This window comes from Lathyrus oleraceus, chromosome 7 (genome assembly GCF_024323335.1).
Source record: "Lathyrus oleraceus cultivar Zhongwan6 chromosome 7, CAAS_Psat_ZW6_1.0, whole genome shotgun sequence".
Taxonomy (NCBI): Eukaryota; Viridiplantae; Streptophyta; class Magnoliopsida; order Fabales; family Fabaceae; genus Lathyrus; species Lathyrus oleraceus.
Genome location: NC_066585.1, coordinates 248,319,410 through 248,339,648, shown reverse-complemented (window position 1 = coordinate 248,339,648; position 20,239 = coordinate 248,319,410).

The window sequence follows — 20,239 nt, the reverse complement described above, 5'->3', positions numbered from 1 at the left end:
CATTTGGATCAATGGAAGTAGGGAAATTAAATTCATAAAGTTCAGACAAGTTCAAGCAAGCCAACACAAGGCATCAAAACAATCATCAACTTCCAATAATCATAAAACAGTGACAATACATGATAAATGAATGGGATCAAAACCACAATGACCTATAATGTGTCTATAATGCTCATACCAAATTTCACACTCATCCAATTAATGACTAGAATTTCACAAAGCAAATGCCAACATGTATCACAAAATGTCACCAAATGACCAAACAGAGGAAACAATTCCAATCAAATAGGAAATGCCATCAATAAATCCAGAAAAATTCACATGTGTTCTCAACATCCATATGCTCAATCATGCAAAAATTTGGCTCAATCCAATGTTCACAAGCACATCAAATAAAATCATGAAATTCATCAAGCATGGTGTGACACAAATTGTCACACCTCTAATCAAAAATTCATATCTCATCAACCAGGGATCCAAAAATTGCAAACTATACATCCAAATCACCAGCAAAGAGTCCAGAACATGCACAAAAAATTTCATGAATTTCTATGGAAGCATCATCATTTCATGAGTGATATGGCAAAGAATGTAAAATTGCATACATCCAAACAATCCCTAAGCATTTTTATTTTTCACACGTGCACAAAAATCCTAAAAATCACCATTAAAAACTACACATCATAAGGAGAATCATGAAAAAAATCTCACAAAATTTGGACAAAAAATGAATTAGTTATGGATTTTCTAAGATCATGTATCAAAATGAAATATCAAATGAAAAAGAAATAGAAATAACATGAAAAAAAACTGAAATAATGGCAATCTGGTAATTATCAACAGCAAGCGCAAAACGGCGTCGTATTCATTTAAACGCTGGCGCTACGTGATAGGCTAATGGTGGCGGGAAACAGCAATTTGAATGGAAAAGCCAGGCCACAAGATCAAACGCGTTCTGAAACGCGTTCTTGCTCAAGAACAGCAATGGAATTCCAGAAAATGCAAAACGAGCAAATCTCAACCAAAATCATCGTACCATACATCAAAATGACCGGTGAATCACGTACATCATGGATATGCAACTAGTTTGACCTAACTCTCAACATGTTAACCGGATCGAACAAAAAAAAGATTGCACATCAAACTTCAATTCAAGATTTCTTATCCAATTCTCAACCAAATCAAAAACTACAAGCATCATGATGATCTACATCGAGAGATCTACAAAAGCCATATCATAGTTCATGCAATTAAGAATTTCGAAGAATTACCTTATGATGATGGCAGAAGTTGATTTGCGCGCTTCCGAGTCCAATTCACCAAAACAGAAGTAGTTTAAGGCTATGGAAGTTGATTGGAAAAGGTTCCTCAGCTCAATGATGCTCCAGTTGCAAGAATCATGAAATTGCCATGGAAGAGTGAAGTTGCAACAGTCCAAGTTCTTCAATGTTATGGCCTTGAATTGGTGAAACAGTCGTGTGCCAAGGCTTATGGAGTGTAGATCCAAGAAGAACGAACCAAATTGATGAAGAACTCTTGGAGAAATGATGGAAAAGTTGGAAAACGTTTGAGAGAATTTGAGAGGTTTTGGATGAAAAAGTTTGTTAGATCTTGGAGAATGAAATGTGATTATCATTTTCTGTTATGATTAATGTTATATACCAATGCTTAATCCACTTTGCTAATCACAATTAGCAAATTGAGTGAATTAGTGAAATGTGATTTCAAGTGAAAGTCCAAAATAGCCTTTTCCAAATTATGCCAATGTAACAGTGCAATGATAGTTCAAGCAAGTTCTAACTGTCATTTGTGAAGTGTTGGAATAGGCCTTGTATGCAAAAACCATGTAATTTGAAATTTCACCTATTTTCCCACCAATTTTCAAATAGATCACTTGAAAAATGACCTTTTGCCATGATTATTTTTGATGAAATATGACCATGCATCATGAAAGTACATGTGAAATGGGGTTTGCTCAAAGAAAGATCATCCAATTTGGCCATTCCATGTGAAAGTTATGCCATTTTGAATTTAGGCATTTTTGGAAAATGATTTGATCATAACTTGCCAACCATTCATGAGAAATTCAAGTTCTTGGACTTTTTGGAAAGGTGAGAGCAAGATCTACAACTTTCATGTTGAACAAAATTTCATTTGAAGCATTTTTGGACATGCCATTTTGTGGTGAAAAACTTTCCATTTTTGGAAACTTTCATTACAAGTCACTTTCCATTTTTGGAAACTTTTCCCCTGATTTTATTTTCTTCATTCTTGATGTTTGAAATATCAAATGAAACTTGTTTCAACATGAATGAAGTGTATCCAACCCTCTCCCACCTCCAAATCCATCAATTCTGGCACAGTTGACCACAGTTGACTTTTTCTGACTGATAAATGAATTTGGCTAGGCATTGATCAAGTTGAGCCTCAAACTCCTGATGAAATGGCTCGATGATGACCCCCTAGCTTCCATAAGCTCAATATAATCATGAAATGATCCCCATATCCATTGTAGACCCCATCTCCATGCCAAGCCCTGATTGGCCCAATGCAACTGATTCAACTGATTAGGGTTGACCAGTGGTCAAAACCCTAATCTCAAGGTATCTGATCAATCACTTGAATCTCCTGGATGATAACAAGACCATGATGATGATGATGTATCATAGCAACCAAGATCAAGCTCAATCTCCTTGAAGAACATGAAACCCTAATTTGTAGCACACATCCTCAGATGATTAGTGAACAGTTCAACCAATGAAACCCTCAGCTTGCATACATCAACCTCTTCATCTTCTGACCAAGATTTATAAGGGTGACTTGCACAATGTTTCCACATGATATGCAAATGCAATGTCTAATGACCTAAAAAATGCAATGCAATATGTTAAGCTAGTCCCAAGAGAGGAGGGCAAATTTTGAGGTGTTACAGCTGCCCCTATTCAATCCACTGTGAACCTGTCGATATGAATAGCCTTGGCTTTCAGATGATCAGGATGAAGAGTGATTGAATACCAAGAACAGACAAACAATTTGCACTCTGATGGGAAATAATTAACAATGCCTGTCAGAATCGGCAAAGAAACAATCTTGAAGAAAAATCCATCTAGTATGGAGAAAGTCGGCCTGATCACCGAAACAGCAACGTCGACCTGGATACCAAAATAAATGGTAGCACAGGGACAACCATGGACTGAACACCACACATCCGCTGGGGATTGTCATCTTTTTTTTTTTTGCTTTTCTTGAACTCCGAAATTTTCTCATGATTTCTCTTTTCCATTTTCTTGAACCCCAAAATTTTTCGCGCAAATGATCCCAGATCATTGCATTTGAACCCCGATATCTTGTTTGCCATCTTAATGAACCCCATTCTCCGTTTGAACCCCAGTCGCCTGACGATAACTCACGATCGCCATTGTGAATCCCATTCTCCAGAAAATGTCGCAACATTTCCCTTTCTCCATTTGAACCCCGCTCTCCAGAAAATGTCGCAACATTTCCTTTTCTCCATTTGAACCCCGTTCTCCAATTTCTTGTGATAATTCCGCTGGCAATGTCGGAAATAACACCAAACACCACTCTGAGGGCGACTTGTCAGAGGGTACACCTTCACAAAAGGAAGGTAACATGTGTATCTCTTCCTCAGAAGACACCCATAACGACTTCCATTGGCCTCAGCCAAAGTCTTAGGTGACACATGAACAGAAGATAATCCTGAGGACCTCATCCCGGATATAATCTTCAACTACAATCTCCATTTGGACCCCACATCCTCAGAAAATGCCTCACATTTCCTTTTCTCCATTTGAACCCCGATCTCCAGAAAATGCCTCAACATTTCCCTTTCTCCATTTGAACCCCGATAGTCGCGCTGATCGCGTAACATCCTTTGACTTTATTCCCATCTCCATCCGACGGAAAAATTTCCTCCAGTATCGCACTACTGGGGAACATTGCTGATCTGACATCATGATGCTAGACTCCTCAGAGTAACACCTTCACCATCTGGCGAAACTAAATCTCAAACGGTAACCACGGCTCGAGTCGCGCTGATCGCGTAACATTCCCATCTCTGTCCGACAGAAAAGTTTCCTCCAGTATCACACTACTGGGGAAGTACGGTTGATAAAAAACGGTGCCAAACTCCTCGGAGCAACACCTCCACCCTCGGGCAGCCACTTCTCAAACGATAACCACGGTTTGAGACTAGCCTATGCTTGCAATATGATGCATGATTGATTTTTTCTGCGTAATGCTCCATAATCATGGAAATGCTACGCGATTTATTATGCAATATGCCACGCTATTTTTTCATGATGAATGCATAAAAAAGGCATCCCCCTCAAGGGACTCTTCTGGGGAGCACGAGACACTCTGCTGAGGAACTCGACAACACTCCGATTTCCGCCCTGCTGGGGAATAGCACTGCTGCTGGGAAAAAGGCAACCCTTGCTGGGGAAAACCTCCTTTGCACCCGGCCCGCTCAAGGAATTGCTGGGGATAGAACCACCAGCGCTCTGTGGGGATACACCAGTCTTGACTAGCTGGGGATATCAATCCCGCCCCTGCTTGAGAAACCACCACCCACAGATACCTCCGCTGGGGAAATTGTCACCTTCAAGCCCGACGACTAGGGAATATTGGTCCAAGACCTGCTGGGGATAACCATCCTGACCCTGCTAGGGAGACCTTGATTCTGCTGGGGAATTAGTCGTTCCAACTCATCTTGGGGAGGAGGACAGTCTGGACCTTTTCTGCTCCATCATCTTGTATTCCCAATCGCTCCGTACTCGACGGAGAGCGAACTCCTGGGACTTATACAGATTTTTCAATCTTCCGACTTTGAAGAGTCTTCTTGATTAATTCCAAGGATCGTCGTACGTCTCGTCGTCGTCCTTTCACCGTTCTCCATTCACTCGTCCCTGATCGGACTCCACGGGGATTTGTTTTTATCAAAAGCTTCCGCACCACAACCTGCAAGTGAGTGAAAATATCTAACAGTTCCTGCAAAAGAGATCGTTAGATAAAACCGTGCCCCAGGCGTGTCAAGATTTCAACACTTGGGCCACTCAGCCTTCCAAATAAGATTTCAAGTTTTCAATCTTATAAACATGCATTGGAAGGGACCTGTATGTCTTAAAATGCAAAGATTCGTTATCAAAATAATCGGATGTTTTTGCAATCAAAGCGGTAATGAAAAACAAAAACAAAATTATTTGACTGAATATGCATTTTATTGATTTGGAAAAGTGTGGCTCAAATTGAGCAATACAAAAGAAGCAATTCCTGAAAAGAGGTAATTGCGCACAAAAGGAAAAATCTATCCTAATGGCAATGTGAAACCCGTAATCTCATCGAGTTCCAACTCGGTTACACCCCATATGTCCTCAGACTTTCCATGCTTTCTGCCTTCTGAACAAGACGATTCTGATTGATCCCCACCGGGTATTATCCATGATGCCGTAACCAAAGTGAAAACGATCATGCTGGACGCAGTCGTTCGTTTCAATCCCTCTTTTGCCTGGACCGCCCTTTCGGGTTTTCAGTCCACCGGGATACCCTTTTTTGCCCAAGTCGCCTTTTCAGGTTTTCGACTTGCCGGGTGTACATTTTTCTTTTTATCCTTAATTTTTGCCCGAACCTTTCTTTCTGTTTTTTTGGTTCGCCGGGATGCCCATTTTTGCCTGGACTATTTTATTCCTTTCGTCCAGCGGGTCTATTTATACGAAGTATTTTTTAACCGCGTCCGCATTCACAGGGGATGGAAAATCCTCGCCATCCATGGTCGTTAACAACAAGGCTCCGCCAGAGAAAACCTTCTTGACCACGAATGGACCTTCATAATTAGGTGTCCATTTGCCCCTTCGATCGTTTTGAGGAGGAAGGATCCTTTTCAGCACCATATCACCCACGTGATACACCCGAGGTCGCACCTTTCTGTCAAAAGCACGCTTCATCCTCTGTTGGTACAACTGCCCATGACAGATGGCTGCCAGCCTCTTTTCCTCTATCAGGCTCAACTCTTCGTACCGGGTCCTTACCCATTCAGCCTCTTGCAATTTCACGTCCATCAAGACTCTCAAAGAGGGAATCTGAACCTCAACTGGTAGCACGGCTTCCATTCCATATACCAAAGAGAAAGGAGTTGCCCCAGTGGATGTACGCACCGACGTTCGATACCCATGCAATGCAAACGGCAACATCTCATGCCAGACTTTATAGGTTACCACCATTTTCTGCACGATCTTCTTGATATTCTTGTTGGCTGCCTCAACCGCCCCATTCATCTTCGGACGATAGGGAGAAGAATTGTGATGTTCAATCTTGAATTCCCGGCACAGTTCCGCCACCATTTTGTTATTCAAATTAGAACCATTATCAGTAATGATTCTCTCGGGAACCCCATATCGGCAAATGATGTCTCTCTTGAGAAACCTGGCAACGACCTGCTTCGTCACATTCGTATAAGAGGCTGCTTCCACCCACTTGGTGAAGTAGTCAATAGCCACTAATATGAACCGATGCCCATTCGAAGCCGTAGGCTCAATCTTTCCGATCATATCAATGCCCCACATAGCAAACGGCCACGGAGACGACATTAAGCTCAACGGATTTGGAGGCACGTGCACCTTATCAGCATAAATCTGGCATTTATGACACTTCCGCATGAAATTGAAACATTGGGCCTCCATTGTCATCCAGTAATATCCTGCCCTCAGCAGCTTTTTCACCATTGCATTCCCACTGGCATGGGTACCGAACGATCCTTCGTGAACCTCTTTCATTAATTGGCTTGCTTCTTTGTCATCAACACACCTGAGCAAGACCCAATCAAAATTCCTCTTGTACAGAACCCCATCCTTATTCAAGTAGAACACCATGGCCAACCTCCGCAGAGTCTTCTGGTCCTTCTTAGATGCTCCCTCAGGATATTCTTGAGTCTCCAGATAGCGCTTGATATCATAATACCACGGCTTCTCATCATCAGGCGCTGTATCAACAGCAAACACATAAGCCGGTCTATCCAGACGACCTACCTCCACACTGGGGAACTGATTCCACCATTGTACTTTGATCAAGGCAGCCAGAGTAGCCAAAGCATCTGCCAAAGGATTCTCCTCTCTAGGCACATGATGCATCTTCACCTTGGTGAAAAACGTCAACAATCTCCTCGTATAATCCCGGTATGGCACTAAATGAGACTGATGCGTATACCATTTTCCGTTAACTTGATTTATCACCAGAGCTGAATCTCCATATATGACAAGGTTCTTGATTCTCAAATCAATCGCCTCTTCAATCCCCAATATGCAAGCTTCATATTCAGCCACGTTGTTGGTGCACTCAAATGTTAGCCGGGCAGCAAAAGGAATGTGGGATCCTTTCGGCGTAACCAAAACAGCACCAACACCGCTTCCATTCACGTTAACGGCCCCATCAAACATCAGAATCCATTCGGATTCAGGGTCAGGCCCCTCCTCCGGGATTGGTTCCTCGCAATCTTTCGATTTGAGAAACATGATGTCCTCATCAGGGAATTCAAACTTCATCGATTGATAATCATCAATGGGTTGCTGGGCGAGGTAACAGACAATACACTCCCCTTGATCGCCTTCTGAGATGTATATTGTATATCATATTCTGTCAAAATCATTTGCCACCTCGCAACCCGTCCGGTCAATGCTGGCTTTTCAAAAATGTACTTGATTGGATCCATCTTGGAAATCAATAAAGTGGTATGAACCAGCATGTACTGCCTCAGTCGGCGAGCAGCCCAGACCAAAGCACAGCAAGTTTTCTCGAGCAGTGAATATCTTGTTTCACAGTCGGTAAACTTTTTGCTAAGGTAGTATATGGCATGCTCTTTTCGACCAGACTCGTCATGCTGCCCCAATACACACCCCATAGACCCCTCGAGGACTGTCAGGTACAAAATTAACGGTCTTCCCTCCACAGGAGGCATCAGAATCGGAGGCTCCTGCAAATACTCTTTTATTTTTTCAAATGCCGCTTGGCAATCATTATTCCACCTGACCGTTTGATTTTTTTTCAACAACTTGAATATCGGTTCACACGTGGTTGTTAGGTGAGATATGAATCGTGAGATGTAGTTCAATCTACCTAAGAAACCACGAACCTCCTTCTCCGTTCTCGGTTCAGGCATTTCTCTTATCGCTTTTACTTTTGCAGGATCAACCTCGATTCCTTTCTCGCTTACAATGAACCCCAGCAATTTACCGGACCGCACTCTGAAAGTGCACTTGTTCGGATTCAACCTCAGTCTGAACTGTCTCAGCCGGTCGAACAACTTGGCCAGATCTACCAAATGCCCCTCTTCTGTCTGGGACTTTGCTATCATGTCATCAACATAGCATTCAATTTCATGATGAATCATATCATGAAACAAAGTCACCATGGCCCTCTGATAAGTAGCACCGGCGTTCTTGAGACCGAATGGCATCACCTTGTAACAAAAGGTGCCCCATGGTGTAATGAACGTTGTTTTCTCCATATCATCTGGCGACATTTTGATTTGATTATAGCCAGAAAAGCCATCCATGAAGGAAAACACCGAGAATTGAGCTGTATTATCTACCAACACATCAATGTGAGGTAGCGGAAAATCATCCTTCGGACTAGCTCTATTCAGATCTCGGTAGTCCACACACATTCTCACCTTCCCATCTTTCTTCGGGACTGGCACGATATTTGCAACCCATGGCGGATAATTAGTGACAGCAAGGAAACCAGCATCCCACTGCTTCTGCACCTCTTCTTTAATTTTCATCGCCATGTCAGGTCGAGTTCTGCGCAACTTCTGCTTCACTGGAGGACAATCTTCTCTCAATGGTAGCTTGTGCACAACGATGTCGGTATTTAACCCTGGCATATCTTGATAAGACCAGGCAAAGATGTCGACATACTCTTTCAACAATACTACCATTCTTCTCTTGACACTTTCCTCCAAAGCAGCCCTGATTTTCACCTCTTTCTTGACCTCGTCGGTACCCAGATTCACAACCTCAATCTGCTCTTCATGCGGCTGAATCACCTTCTCCTCTTGTTTCAACAACCTGGCCAATTCCCCTGGCAGTTCACAATCTTCTTCGTCTTCTTCTTCAGCAAGATAGATTGGATTGTCGAAGTCATACAAGGGTGTAACAGGATTGTTATCAATGAGATCCGGAGAATGGCCGCATCTGCATGAATGTGGATTCATGCATTGCTTTAGAACCGGAACGAGACAAATTGAAAATAAAAAGATGAAGACATTGCCATTTTTATTTTGTTTTTATTTTTAAACTGCAAAAAATAAATGAAAAACAGGGAACACCGCTTTTAATTGAAAAACATCCTTTTAATAATGATGCGAATTTGCAAATTTAGACATGATGTGGCCCTTACAATGAACCATTACGTGTCGGGCAACACGCATGGCTTTCATGCATATAAAATCAAAACAGGAAAAATATTACTCTTCCAGCAGAGTGACCCGGATGATCTTTTCAGCCTTCCAGTTCTGGATTCCCATCCCTGGTGCGCACGGCTTTATCCACCGGTCCATGTCGCAGTCGCTGTCATCAGCTTCCTCACTCATCATGCAGATGTGATCCGGATCCAGCATTCCGGCACTAGTGAAGGTGACTGACGTACGACGTCCTTTGCCTTGTCCTGAGCCTCTGCCAGGTTGATACCCCACTCCGAAGCGGTCTTTCTTTGCAGAGATATCCATCATCCTGCCCCAACCAGGAGCCTTTCCATTCTTTACCACCTCAGCGGCCTGCTTGTACGAAGATATGGACGGTTTCTCTTCTTCTTTTGCAAACAAAGCATTCTCCACCTTAACGGTTTCGAACGCTTGATTTGGCGTCTCCCAGATTTCGCCGTCCATCTCCACATATTTGAATGAGGACAGGTGGCTGACAAAGATGTCCTCTTCTCCGCACACAGTGACAACCTGGCCTTCCCAAATGTATTTCAACTTTTGGTGTAAAGTCGAGGTCACTGCCCCAGCAGCATGAATCCATGGGCGACCCAACAGGCAACTGTATGCCGGCTGAATATCCATGACATAGAAAGTCGACTTAAACACCTCGGGGCCTATCTTCACAGGAAGCTCAACCTCTCCAAACACGGCCCGCTTCGACCCGTCAAACGCCCTTACTATCAAATCAGTGGGAGTCAGAATCAGCCCATCACAATTCAGCTTAGCCAGAGCCTTCTTTGGCAACACATTCAATGAGGAGCCGGTATCAACCAGCACATGCGAAAGCACGGCTCCTTTACATTCCATTGCTATGTGTAAAGCCCGGTTATGATTTCTCCCATCTACAGTCAGGTCCATGTCTGTAAAACCCAACCCATGGCTGGCATGCACGTTAGACACGATCGTCTCCAACTGGTTAATGGTTATCTCTTGAGGAACATAGGCTTTCTTTAAAATCTTCATCAAAGCCTCCCTATTCCCCTCAGAGCTTAACAGCAACGATAGAATCGATATTTTGGAGGGAGTCTGCTGCAGATGGTCCACCAACTTGTACTCAGACTTTTTGATGATCCTAAGAAATTCTTCTGCGTCATCATCAAGTTTCTCTTCCGACCCAACCGGCGCCGGTGTCACCACTGGAGTACTATCACCAACCACTGCTTTCCCTTTTGCCCTGGCTAAAGCCTCAGCCTTTTCATTTTCCCCTTTTTCTCCTTCTCCTCCTCTCAAGGCATCTGGAGCAAACAGTCTTCCACTGCGAGTGAAACCGCTGGGACCGACATTATCCACCTTTGACACGGTGGTTTCACTAGCAATCTGATCTTCCACTTTCTCACTGTTACAATAGACCTCTCCACCATAATGCCATGGTACGGCATCATCTTTGTCATACGGAATTGGTCCAGGTACCGTGATGGTAACTGGAGCCGCCTCAGTAAGAGTAGACAAATCCACCGGGTCAAAATAAATCGTTATGGTGGAGACCTCATCCTTCCCCTTATCAGCCTTCTCAATCAAGATACTCCCCTCGTCCATCAGGCCCTGGACAGTCCTCCTCCACAATTCACACCCGTTCTGAACAACGGTGCACTCAGCACAATCAATACCACATCCCGGGTGAACCCCATTCAACAACAACTGCCGTTTGACCTCAGCCAAAGGAGTCTTCAACTGATCAACAGCAGACAGCCCAACCCTACTCTCCTCAGAAATTGCATTCACCCCCCTTTGACCATGCGCGGGCATGGGATTAGCATTAACGTTGGGAGATGGTGCAAAGTTGATTGCCTTCGAATCCACCAAGTCTTGAACTACGTGCTTAAAAGCTTTGCAGTTCTCTACATTATGTCCGGGAGCACCCGAATGGAATTCGCATTTTGCATTTTCATCATAATTGGCCGGCCTCTGATCAAGTCTCAAAGGTGCCAAAGTCCTTAACTGTACTAGCCCCAGATCTTGCAATTTCTTCAGCAAAAAGGAATAGGTTACAGGCGGCCTGTCAAACTGCCTGTCATTCATTCGGCCCCTGACCTGGTATCCAGCCCTCTGCGGCCTTTGCTGAAATGGTTGTCTTTGCTGTTGAGGTTGTTGCTGCAGTTGTTGCTGATTCTGATTCTCAGCAGGAATAGTTACTGCAGCAGTGTGCTGGAAGTAACGATCCCTACTGGGTCCCCTCTGAGCGTACACAGCGCTGGTATCCCCCTCCTTCTTCCTCTGGCCATTACTGAAGGGCTTCTTCGACCCAGATGACGAAGTTGCACCCTGAATCTTCCCGAGCTTCAACCAGCTTTCTATTCTCTCCCCTGCTACAACGATATCAGAAAAGTTGGTCACCAGACAACCAACCATCCTCTCAGCATATGCCCCCTGCAGGGTCCCCATAAAGAGATCAGACATCTCTCTGTCCACTAGCGGAGGTTGCACTCTGGCGGCCAACTCCCTCCATCTTTGGGCATATTCCTTAAACCCCTCATTATTTTTCTGAGACATACCCTGCAGCTGGGTACGACTCGGGGCCATATCAGCATTGAACTGATATTGTTTAAAGAATGCGTCCCCAAGATCTTGCCAGTTCTTGATATCCGAGGACTTAAGCTTGGTGTACCACTCCAGGGAACCTCCGGACAAGCTGTCCTGGAAGAAGTACATCCACAGCTTTTGGTCCATGGTGTAAGCTGAGATCTTACGGACGAACGCCTGCAGATGTGTCTCGGGGCAGGAACTCCCATTGTATCGATCAAATGTGGGCGCCTTGAATTTCTGCGGGATCACAATCCCCTCCACTAGCCCCATATTTGACATATTGACCACCCCAGGAGTGGCATAACTCTCCAATGCTCGAATCTTTTCAGCCAGCAGCTGAATCTCTTTATTCTATGGTGGGGCACCGTACTGACCAAAAGGTTCATTGTGCATCGAGAACTGATCAGCCTCCCGGTCTTCCTCTCTGTCATCTTCAACACCGAAGAAAGGCGGGAACAGACTGTCCTTCAGATTCTGACCCGGTTGACCACCCGCAGTACCGAAACCAGCGGCATTGTTCACTATTCCCACAGTTGTTCTCTTACCACCATCTCGAGAACCACCCAGCCCCTGGTTGGAGACACCATCCAGGTTGACACCACTATTTGCCGCTGAAGCCCGCTCGAGCTTCTCGACCTTCTCAGCTAGAGCTTTCTGACCAACTGCAAAACCTTGCATGATGTTGATCAGCTCAGTCATCTTGTCTTTTAACTCAAGGATATCTGTATTTGGGAGATCCATCAGTCTGGGAGTATTGCGCCGAGTGAAGTATCTGTGAGGACGGGTTGAGTGCAAAGGTACAGTTCTGCGAGCACGAGCAATGATTCCTGAAACAATCAAGCACGTTAGCAACAGATACCTGCAAAATAAAACACAAGTTATTATGATCATGCATGAATGCAGTGTTTATCCACATGAGGAACACTTTGTCTCTCGATCCTGGCTTCATCGAGATAGATAATAACCCGGCAGCAATATTTTGATATTCATCATTCGATTTCATCATACAGATCAGAGATATATGATTTAGCAAAATACCCCCGACCATGTGTGTGTGCTGTGTGAGTGCATACGGTAAAGCAAATAAAGCTTGAAGATCAATCACTGAATGAAAATAACCATCACATAGCAAAATGCACAATAAGTGCCATAGTCATACATCAAATCAGATACAAAACTCCAGAATCGGGAAAGAAATACAAGCAAACGAATTCCGTCAACAAGCCTGACGGTAATTCAACACAAATGATAAAACTAGCCTGATGAGGGTCCCACAGAAGGCCCTATGTCATCAACCATCTTCGCGAACTCTGCGGCGAACCTGAGCTCGGTGTTCTCCTGCTGTAATCTCCCCACCTCCTTCTGATGAATCTTCATCTGCCTGAAGTAATGATCTCTCTCCGCAATGTAATGATCTCTCTCGGCGATGATCTTTGCTTTCTCCGCTTCCCACTCTGCAGCAAGGACTCTGGCTCTGGCGTCTCTCTGATCTCTCACGAGGATTTGCCTCCTCTTCTCATCTTCGATGACTCTTGAAGCTCTGGCTAGCTTCTCCTTAGTGATGTCGTGCTCCCTTGTGGACGATGCTAAGGCTTGGCTGATCTTCCCATAGTAGGCAGTATCCATCTCAAAGCGCTTTGCTTCTAAGGCATGTCGCTTATCCTGATCTTCCATCTTCACTTTGATCTCCTGGTTAGCCATCTGAACCCGAGCAACACTCATCTCCAATTCAGCTTTCTCCACTAGCAACTGATCTCTGGCTCTCTTCATCTCGAGGAATTCTTCCATACTGACAGAAGAACGCGGACCCTCAATCAAAGGACACCCAGTATCACCTCCCGGAAATGGTAGATGTGTGATCTCGATCCTCTTCTGAAGCCAATCATCGAATAGAGGAAAATACCGGCTATTGACCTTGCCATAAGAAACCTTACCCTTTCGCTGAATGTCGCGCCACTCATCCAATACTTGCCTCAGCTTGGCCTGATTGCCCTCAATCGGAAAGTAGAAGGACTCCTGAATCTCTCGACTAAGAGGAGGACCCTCGACAGCAAACCCCATCTGTCTCCTAAGAAGCACCGGGTTGTAATTAATGCAACCCTGAACTCCTATAAGAGGTACATTGGGAAGACTCCCACAACTGCATATGAAATCCCGTCCTGCCATACCATTATGAGTCCATGCTATACCATCAGCCCGCAAACCCATCAATCTGAATGACCACTTGACAGTCGGATCGAGATGAGCAAAAGCACCCCGGGAAGGCAAATACCCCATAAACCACCTGAATAGCATCTGAGCACAACATCGAATCAGTCCCCCACGCCGCTTCTCATTCCTGTTATGAACTGAGTAATAGACATCTCCAATCAGAGTAGGAATAGGGTTCCTCTGCATGAACAATCTGATAGCATTATGGTCGACAAAGCCCTTCTGATTAGGAAACATGATAATCCCATAAATGCTTACAGCAATCAAAGCACAAACCGTCTTCCAACTACCCGCAGCAGCATATTCCTTGGCCTTGGCCTCCAAGAAACTCAAATGAAAACCTGGTAACCTCCCCTTTTCCTTCAAACCCTCCTTGATCATCTCCGGACTCAAATAAAGAGCACGGGAAATCCCAAGGATGTCAGGTTCCACCCTAGCAGCATGGAAAGGAATCTGATCACGGATCTGCATACCCAGAATGCTAGCATAGTCCTCCATCAGAGGTCCCAACAAATAATCCGGAAATACAAAACATCTCAGACCCGGGTCATAGAACTGGAGAAGTGTATGAATGGCGCTTCTGTCGCTATCAGTGAGCCTGAAAACCATCTTCAGAATACCACCGTATGCCTCTCTGAACATCCCTACATGGTCGGGTGTAATCAATGCTATCATATCTCTCAGCACACCAATCTCTGGGTCGAAGAAACTGTAGGCAACATCATGCTTCAAACCGGTCCTCATATCTGAGCAGAAAGTCTCTCAACCAGGATCTCAATAGAAATGTCCCTGCATATGGATAAACATGTGTTAGATGCAGGTAAATGCAAAATGTGATGATGATGATGAATGAATGCAATGCATAGTGCCATCCTCCAAGTCATCTGATCAACTGTTGCATTGAATCACAGCCCTGACTTCTGAACCGATCACAACCATCTGAGGGAAAATGTAACCACAAATCCATCTCAAGGGTTCCGAAATAAACGGAACTGAAAGATACACCATCATCATCATCATCATCACCAAACAATCTCTGATCAAACAAACATAACCCTCTGAATCGGCCCGGGGAATCCTGAAATAAACGGATCCCCACTGATAAATAACACGGACAGCACTTCGGCGTCTCAGAAATAAATGCCCATAAATCCGACTTATAAATATGACTCTGATCAACTGTTGAATTGATAGTCATCATCTGAACATGCATATGTAAGAATCACCCTCCCCTCACAGGTAAATTCTAATCAAGTCATCCTAAGGCGGATAATAGTCTCGACAATCGGGCAAAGATACTCAATGGGTTTGCCCTTTCAGGTGTGCCATTGTAGCTCTCCTGAGATCATCTAAACCAAAGATCCGGGAAATGATCGGTCACCAGAGTCAATAGTTCAGATGAAGTGACTCAACCAGAGTGGAGTACCCAACAAAGGAAGAACACTATCAAATGAACCTCGTCCGGCTTGTGGTACATCACATTGCCAAGCACATGTTGACCTAACATGAAAGAGGCAACATGAGACCACACTAATCCTAGGTGTATACTCGGGCCTGGGTTTTAGCCCCACTCAGAACACCCACCCCAAAACAGAGGAACCACCTGCACAGAGGACGGCAACATGATAGTATGATGCATGCAAATATTTATGCAAATATATACACAGTCAGAATAATAAAAGCAATAAATAACACAAAACAAGCAACCTAAACTACCCTAAAACGCTAGGAGAGACTCGCTTAGGGAAGATGGACCAGCACAGGTCAACATCTGGTTAGTCCCCAGCAGAGTCGCCAGCTGTCGCATCCGCGAAAAACAACCGGCGGGCTGAAACAAAAACAACACAGAGCCGCCACCGTGCGTTATTTATCCCAAAAGAGGGAAAGGAAACGCTCGAAGTAAACCTGGGAAAAGCATGGTCTCGCGACCAAAGAGAAAGGGTACGGGAGTCGGTTACGCAAGGGGAAGGTATTAGCACCCCTCACGTCCGTCGTACTCGACGGGATCCACGCTCAAAAGATAGGTTAAGGTTGCTAAAACAAAACATCACACACACACACCGAAGACAACACAGGTGGGGGAAAGGAGGAGAGGGCTCGCTAGGACATCGCATCCTATGCCTACGTATCTCGTCTGGAACGAGAATCAGAGCTGCCGTAGTTCGGCTCACGCACGCCAAACAAGACACACACAAACACAGGCAAACTTGGAACCCGAATGCCAATCGCTGGACTTACATCGGCTTCCGAACCAAACAAACACACCCAGGATACGGACAACCAATCGCTGGTCTTACATCCATATCCTGGCACACAAAAGGGCTAACAAGCAAACACACACAAAAAAGAAAAAAAGTGCCCGGAGAGACCTCGCACGGTCTCCTGCCTACGTACCTCATCTGGTATGAGGCTCAGGGCGACGTAGTTCCCCTGAACAGGAAAGAAATTCCAACCAGATACAAAGGGAGACACACTACTAGGGAGCTGGACTCGAGCCTAGGTGTTTATCATGCATCATTGCCCTATGTTATGGTTTCTATCTACTTGCACAACAGCAAGCTAATCCTAACCAGGAAAAACAAGCATGCAAGCATAAACAAAGCAAAGCAAACATTTCAAATAGCACACGTTATATCCAGTCAAGTGAGGCTCAAACAAGGGGTCAGACTGCCAAGGCAAGTCATCTGTACAAGGGTGGTGTTAGCTCTTAACCCTGACATTGAGAGTCAGGGTGAAACAGATGAAAGGTGAGTGAAGATAAGACTTCACAGCTCTTATCCCTGGCCAGGGAGAGCTTCAGACAAAGGAGCGTGGGTTCAGAAAGGAGGAACCCTTCTACACTCAAGACTCTGACTCGACTGTACAACTGTACAAGATCTTGGGTTAATGTCCCAATGCATCAACACAGTGGTGTGAGCAGAGGGACGACTCAACAGAATAGCGGGAGATAGATTGCATATCTCTCGGATTCCGCCAATTGCCTTAATCAAGGTCTTTACCTGCTTGAGGACAAAAGTAAACAATCACAAACATCGTCTCTTAAGGAGGACTTCAGACAGTTGCCTGGCTACATAACAAGCCAGGTCTTCCAGACTACATGGAGACAAGAGAGTCTACCTCAATTGGTTCATACAACCAAGCAGCAGCACAGCAAGTTCTTAAAGAACTAAAGCGACTATGGTACCTGAAATCAATCTAGTACAGTCAGTATTCAAGTCACAAAGTCAAAACAGACAGCATAAGAATCAACAGACAATGTACAAAAACAATGCAATGTGCAAAGCACAATCAACTCAAGTGAGCCAAGCATCCTACAAAATAAACCAAGTTAGTTCATAACAAGCATATAAACCAAATTCAATCAACTTGCATTAGTCTCCTTTAAGGCATTTGCATCTCAACCTGAAACACAATTCAAAAGTGAGAAACAAGACCACTAGGACAAGCCTAGGGTCCAAAGGAGGTGAAAAATTCAAAACAGCAAGTGAAAATTAACCAAAACCAAGATTTATTAAGCAAAAAGAGAATCCAATTGGTCTCACACCAAAACTATGCACCAAATTCATTTCACATACAAATTAAGTCCAAGTGTGCAATTGTGAACCACATATGAGCAAACAGAATGATCACACTCAAACAAATACCAAAACAGCTCAATAAATTCCACAACAAATCCAACCTAAACAGAACACATTCAATGAGTATCATATCAATTTTCAGCTCATTTGGATCAATGGAAGTAGGGAAATTAAATTCATAAAGTTCAGACAAGTTCAAGCAAGCCAACACAAGGCATCAAAACAATCATCAACTTCCAATAATCATAAAACAGTGACAATACATAATAAATGAATGGGATCAAAACCACAATGACCTATAATGTGTCTATAATGCTCATACCAAATTTCACACTCATCCAATTAATGACTAGAATTTCACAAAGCAAATGCCAACATGTATCACAAAATGTCACCAAATGACCAAACAGAGGAAACAATTCCAATCAAATAGGAAATGCCATCAATAAATCCAGAAAAATTCACATGTGTTCTCAACATCCATATGCTCAATCATGCAAAAATTTGGCTCAATCCAATGTTCACAAGCACATCAAATAAAATCATGAAATTCATCAAGCATGGTGTGACACAAATTGTCACACCTCTAATCAAAAATTCATATCTCATCAACCAGGGATCCAAAAATTGCAAACTATACATCCAAATCACCAGCAAAGAGTCCAGAACATGCACAAAAAATTTCATGAATTTCTATGGAAGCATCATCATTTCATGAGTGATATGGCAAAGAATGTAAAATTGCATACATCCAAACAATCCCTAAGCATTTTTATTTTTCACACGTGCACAAAAATCCTAAAAATCACCATTAAAAACTACACATCAAAAGGAGAATCATGAAAAAAATCTCACAAAATTTGGACAAAAAATGAATTAGTTATGGATTTTCTAAGATCATGTATCAAAATGAAATATCAAATGAAAAAGAAATAGAAATAACATGAAAAAAAACTGAAATAATGGCAATCTGGTAATTATCAACAGCAAGCGCAAAACGGCGTCGTATTCATTTAAACGCTGGCGCTACGTGATAGGCTAATGGTGGCGGGAAACAGCAATTTGAATGGAAAAGCCAGGCCACAAGATCAAACGCGTTCTGAAACGCGTTCTTGCTCAAGAACAGCAATGGAATTCCAGAAAATGCAAAACGAGCAAATCTCAACCAAAATCATCGTACCATACATCAAAATGACCGGTGAATCACGTACATCATGGATATGCAACTAGTTTGACCTAACTCTCAACATGTTAACCGGATCGAACAAAAAAAAGATTGCACATCAAACTTCAATTCAAGATTTCTTATCCAATTCTCAACCAAATCAAAAACTACAAGCATCATGATGATCTACATCGAGAGATCTACAAAAGCTATATCATAGTTCATGCAATTAAGAATTTCTAAGAATTACCTTATGATGATGGCAGAAGTTGATTTGCGCGCTTCCGAGTCCAATTCACCAAAACAGAAGTAGTTTAAGGCTATGGAAGTTGATTGGAAAAGGTTCCTCAGCTCAATGATGCTCCAGTTGCAAGAATCATGAAATTTCCATGGAAGAGTGAAGTTGCAACAGTCCAAGTTCTTCAATGTTATGGCCTTGAATTGGTGAAACAGTCGTGTGCCAAGGCTTATGGAGTGTAGATCCAAGAAGAACGAACCAAATTGATGAAGAACTCTTGGAGAAATGATGGAAAAGTTGGAAAAAGTTTGAGAGAATTTGAGAGGTTTTGGATGAAAAAGTTTGTTAGATCTTGGAGAATGAAATGTGATTATCATTTTCTGTTATGATTAATGTTATATACCAATGCTTAATCCACTTTGCTAATCACAATTAGCAAATTGAGTGAATTAGTGAAATGTGATTTCAAGTGAAAGTCCAAAATAGCCTTTTCCAAATTATGCCAATGTAACAGTGCAATGATAGTTCAAGCAAGTTCTAACTGTCATTTGTGAAGTGTTGGAATAGGCCTTGTATGCAAAAACCATGTAATTTGAAATTTCACCTATTTTCCCACCAATTTTCAAATAGATCACTTGAAAAATGACCTTTTGCCATGATTATTTTTGATGAAATATGACCATGCATCATGAAAGTACATGTGAAATGGGGTTTGCTCAAAGAAAGATCATCCAATTTGGCCATTCCATGTGAAAGTTATGCCATTTTGAATTTAGGCATTTTTGGAAAATGATTTGATCATAACTTGCCAACCATTCATGAGAAATTCAAGTTCTTGGACTTTTTGGAAAGGTGAGAGCAAGATCTACAACTTTCATGTTGAACAAAATTTCATTTGAAGCATTTTTGGACATGCCATTTTGTGGTGAAAAACTTTCCATTTTTGGAAACTTTCATTACAAGTCACTTTCCATTTTTGGAAACTTTTCCCCTGATTTTATTTTCTTCATTCTTGATGTTTGAAATATCAAATG